The sequence below is a fragment of the Polyodon spathula genome, chromosome 13 (assembly GCF_017654505.1).
Source record: "Polyodon spathula isolate WHYD16114869_AA chromosome 13, ASM1765450v1, whole genome shotgun sequence".
Lineage (NCBI taxonomy): Eukaryota > Metazoa > Chordata > Actinopteri > Acipenseriformes > Polyodontidae > Polyodon > Polyodon spathula.
The window spans coordinates 14,872,801-14,878,800 of record NC_054546.1 but is presented as its reverse complement, the minus strand read 5'-3'; positions in this window follow the sequence as shown (position 1 = coordinate 14,878,800).

Below are 6,000 nucleotides of genomic sequence, written 5' to 3'. Positions count from 1 at the left end.
TTTGTTTGTTCTTCTTCTAGAATTAGAAAAATCTTGTATATACTTTTCTGCTCATCATTTCCTGGTGACTTTTGAAACACTCCTGTGGCCTCCATAGGCCACCCCTGCAACACTCTGCTGCCAGTGGTTGCACTAATACATTAATTAACAAAAGGGAGAGCATTGCTGCTAACAAACAGTTTAAAAATATATGTAAATTGGAAAAATAAAATCCCTTGGTGTAATACAATTCTCTCAATGACAGGAATTAAACTGCATTGAACAATATGTTCCAGAATACATTTTTGATCTAAGATTGTCATTCTAATTTCTCTTAAAGTTCTATTGCCTTCCTTCTAGTTGAAATGTTATACATATTTAATTTCGAGGTGTTATAGTAGAAATAGAGGATGATTTGTGGTATACAATTCTTATTAGCCGCAGGAGGATGTCCCAATCACGAGCTCCGACAGGGGCATCGTCCTGCAGCGAATAAATAAATCAAAGTATACCCCAAGCGATCATTTAATGTCCTCTGTATATTTAACCCAGTCTCTTAAGGTATAAGTGTGTCTTATTCTGAGTACTTTGGGTGGGCAAGAAGACTGCAACATGTTTACCTTCTTACAAATATTTAGTTTAGAAAACAACAACCTACCCAATGATCAAACTTTAATAATGGCTTTTAAAATAGACCAATAATAAAAGCTAGGATAACTGTATGCAATTATGAAGTGCTAACTCTGTATATAATGCTAAGACACAACAGTTATCTTTATCACAGTTGTTGTTTTTGCTATTTGACACTTTTAATAATATATAATTAAAATGTAATTATAGGGCTAGACTAGAGGGAGCGCTGTCTGCCATTACAACATTTGGCCTCCAGGTTGTGCTCATTAGAGAAATCACGTGGTTGAACATCTGCCATCTATGTACTTCTGTATCCTTTACCAACAGATTTTCAGACAGACAGACTCACAAAAGATAATGACGTACTGTCACTTTAAAACACACTATTTACACTTGACAGGTCCTGCAAAGAGAGCATATTTATAAGTCCTGATCCTTTAAATACCACAGTCCCGTGCTTGACCCGTCCTTGGCAGCCGAAAGGCAGGAAACAGCTCTGCTTAATCTGACGAAGAAACACACAGAAAGGTTAAGGCTTTTCACCAGCACCTGCACTCTCTCTCTCTCTCCCCTCTGTCCCAGGAACACTGTCCCGAATGGTGGAGAGGCTGCCCCTTTTGTACATATTGGCTCGTCCCGTATCGGATTGCCAGGGAATTCATTGGATTTTTAAACTTTTGGAAGCTTTTGACCATGAAGGCAGGGATGGGCAACTCTGGCCTTAAACAGCCATTCTACACCAGACTTCACAGGCATAATGAACCAATCAATTGGTTAAGGGCTTGGACAGAGTTTTTGTGGTTTAATGAAATGAGTGCACAGTTTTGAATCATTATTATTATTTTTTTTTTTTTAGTATCCCAATATATATTTCTTTCAATGATATTTGCAATAATTTTGAGTGGATCTTGCTGCAATTACTGAAATATGTTTTTAATAGTATTTCTGTGTGAGTCCAGGAGCTGCTCTTTAGTTGTAGTCTGCTCTAGATAAATGTAACACCATGGATGCGCACTAGGTGGTGCTGGCGCTTACTTATATAAAGACACATGCACCCCCTCACAATAGTTTTGCACTATATGCCTCAACTCCAGTTTGTATTTGTACATTATATAATTGAGCTCAGCACTTATGACGTCATTCCTTGCTTTGTACCCTTTGTACTCAATCTGCTCCGTGAACGTCCATACTGACTCCTGAACCTGAGTGCAGAGGGAGGAGAAGGCAAGAACAGTTTGCTCATGAATACTTTTGCTGTATGGCAGTGGAAATGTAGCTTTTGTCTGTATGATTCTCATGATGTATCAATGAACAACTGGATTCAGCTCGTTCTTTTATAGTGTGTTAAGCACTCCTCAAAAATACAAACCAAAGTCTCAGTTATAAATGTGTTTCATAATCATTTCAGCACAGATGATTGCATTTAATGCTGGCAGCTTCATAATGGAAATTCCATATGAGCATGCATTCCACTAATAGAACTATATGCAGAAAATGTCACTTTGTTAGTGTTCACATGCCTGTGCAACACATTGTATGTACATCAGTAGGGTGGTTACAAAGTCACATGGTAAACTAAACAGCAATAGTGGTGAAAAGGTTACAGAGAGAGCATTGAAATTTGGCTGAACTGCCACATTGTTACAACTTCCACTCAAGCCTTTAGAGGGCACTAATCAACCCTATTTTACAAAGATTCAAGTTGAAAATGTATAAATCATTCTACCACGACTACAGCGACTACAGCTACTTCTACTAAAAACATTTGAGATGCCAGCTTCATATTTTCAATATTATGGAAGCCCTTCATGGGATAATGTAACAGCATCCTTAATTTTGACTTGCGATCTAAGATGGCTTCTATATTGTGACATGTTTTTATTCTGGAAGAAAGAGATCTAACTCTTTGAGTTGTTGGCTTCATACTACATACACAAATGCATTTTATGATTCTCTAGTTCATGTCTGATTTTACTGTTCACCAGTCTGTAGCCAAATCCCATTTGTAAGGTTATATAAATCAGTGTATGCTGAATGTGTTGGTTACCATCACATTGACCTTATATCCTATTTCTGGTTCAATTTTAAATGGTTTCATTGTGAAAGCTCAGTGCCAGTTGATTGTTTAGTCCACAGAAAGTAAAGATTCCTAGGTCTCTTGTGACTCCAATTAGATTCAATGAACATTTTTTATTTTTTTTAAACTATGAGATTTAGCGGCCATTTATGTTGAAATATGTTTTTCTATTAAGTCTCTTTGTCTTCTGTGGTAAACATTGTGCAGTGTAATAACATTTTTAAATAGAGTGAAGGCTCTATTGATGATGAATAAAAGGGTTTTGTGGGTGGATTTTATGATTAAACTGATGCTTACTATAATTACATTTTAATTTAATTTTTAAAAAAAGCTGTAGTCATGTATATCTACATTTGAATTAACATATATTAACATATTAGTATAGTTTATTTACCAAGTATTTATAGACTACCTTATCAACCAGAGAATGTCTTTTGCTTCTTCTACTCAACACATTTTTTATTTCTAATATATGAGCACACCCTGCCATTTGCCATTACAATCAATATTATTCACTAAAAAAAAGTTTGCTGTCTCTTACTGCAGACGGCTGTGGCACTTTCAGAAAACAAGAGCGATAGTTTTGGCTGCTGTATGCCACAGAGCATACTTTTAATATTAAGTTAACATTTGGTGCGGAGGGTGTTTCTAATTGTATAAAAGATCTTGTGCAGTATTTTGCAAACTGTGCAAAATAATACCTCTCATAATAATGATGTGTCTTATAATAACTGGCAACACCTCCTTGGAAAACCATTCCAAGGAGGCGGTTGCAGTTCCCTTCAACTGTAAAGTCAATGCTATGCCAATGTGAATAGCCTGTCAAGACACATTGGCTTTCAACCTCCCTTCTGACAATTGCAGTGCTGGTGAGCTGGGGATCAGCTAAGAATTGGGCATTGGAAAAAATATATATTAACTCTTCCTGGGTACCCAGCAGGTATAGCATTTCCTACATGGGGGGGGGGGGGGGGGGGGGCATCGCTATCTGATTAATTTGAAGTATACTGTATCTATGGTAGCACCATTAACTTTGATTTAATTCAAGCCTGCATTTGTAAGGCTTCTTTAAAAAGCATTGCCACAAAAAAACCAAAACAACAAAGCACTGGACTCAATAGGATTCTAACAACTCAAAGAAACGTGTGTTTGGAATACTATATTTAATGAGAAACCAGGAAACTGAGCTCCAGATTTGAGTTCATGATGTGCTCAACTGGAACTTCCTTCTCTTGTGGAAACATGAGGTCATAATTATTTACTTCCTGCATGAGGTATAAAAAGCAGAAGACGGGCCCCATTCCAAAAGCTTTAACTCATATTTTAATATTTTTTTAGAGCCTGTTTTGAGGAATTAAATAAAGTTTCATATTCAGTGGAGGTTGCCAAGGAAACTTGCATCTTTGTACATTGATTGTGAATGCATTAATTATGAATTCTTTGAGCCAAGGTAAACAGGAAGGAGCAAAACATGTTTAATGGTATAAAACGTTTACTCAGAGCAACACTGCTTTAAAAGTAGTTTATTGGTAGTTTTGCACAGTGTTGTATTATTCCTCTTTGAAAATGTGCCATTGCTCTTGTTTCTGAATAGGGACCAGCAAGCAGTTGAAAACAAAAATACATGTTTTGTAAGTTTGTCAAGGGCTGTTGTTTGTACAGATTCAGGCTTGTTTAGAACTATTTCAGAAGTACAGGTTCAAGAGGTTCAGTGAAATACAAGCTGACACACTGCTTTAGGGCTGGAAGAGTCAGGATACTTACCTGAGATGATTAAAACTATTCTGTCAAAAATACACTTAAACATGTTGAAAAACATTCAGCCTGTACTTGCATGTACTGTTGAAAACTAAGTAAGCACACATGACCACTTAAGGCAACAAGGTGTAGGTACACAAAGAAGTACTTTGGAATGTTGTAAAACACTGTTCTATTATTACGCTCACAAAAATAGATGACTCAACTACTAAAAGGAAGAAAGGACACTTTCGAACCCATTATTGCTGCTCACACCCACATAATTGACTACAAAGCCAATTCAATTTTAATTGACTCCAAGGTTACTCCAATAGCTTTGCTTTCTTTATATTTTATCAGATGTGATATATCAAGGATGCTGCATGACTCTCCAAATACTGAGCTAAGGGATATTTACAGCCATTGTCCTGACTTAGGTTAACACAAGACAAGTGAAATTTATGATCAAACATCACATCTGCTTAGGAATGCACTGTCATGTAGTACACTGTAGTTTGCTCTGTTGGATTATAATAAATACAAAATATATCCAAAAAGAGATTCTACACTTCTAGACTGAGCGCTCAATTAGTAACAAAGACCTGAAGACAGCATGGTTCACATTTAGGCTGGAGATGTGGGTTTGTTTAAATGTAAGGCCTCTCATAAACCTATTAGTTATGATCTAGTGTATGGTTAAGGGCTAAAACACCTGTTGTACCGCACTTTCGGTGCCGATAAAAGATGTGGCTCAACTACTTTTGATGCCAGAATTCTGTGCTATAACCTATGTTGCTTGTTCAAATTTGAAAATATCCTCTTCCACATAAGTTCATCTCTGAACAACAAGAGAAGAGGATTATACAGAAAAACTCAACAGGCTTTAAAAATCAAGTGGAAGAGGCCTGCAGACTGTAACAAAATTTGACTAAAAAAGCTTGTCCTGTAGCTGGCTGATTTTGTCTGCAAAATAAAGACAGTTCAAAGCATGAACCAACAATCAGAGAACATAGGAAGCAACAGACTTCAAGAGTATGAGAAACTGAGAACTTCTTTTAATCTTGTGTATTACCCAATATCACCATTTAAAATGAAAATACATGTTTGCTATATTAGTTTTTTTTTTTTTAAACTGCACATTTGCATCCTTTGTAGTAGAAGTGCATGACAAGATTTATACAATTATTTTGTTAGCTACAAACTGTTTAACTACAATGTGTTTTCATTCATGAATAAGTTTGGCTGCCCAATCAATAACTGATTAGGAAATCAAAAAAAAAAAAGAAAGGGCATATTAAGAAATATTCTGATCCATGGCTTGCTTTCAGCCATTCAGTTTTCTGCATTGAGTCTTATGCTTCCCACAAGTTTAATTAGGGCTCTTATGATACTGCCTGATACACAAACAGAAACCTTTAATACAACAGGAATGTGGCTGTGTGGTTCAGTGGTTAAAGAAAAGGACGTATAATCAGGAGGTTCCCAGTTCAAATCCAAGCTCAGCCACTGACTCACTTGTGCATCATGTTGACTTGACATGTTGTGACTCTGCAGCTGATACATAGTTCACACAC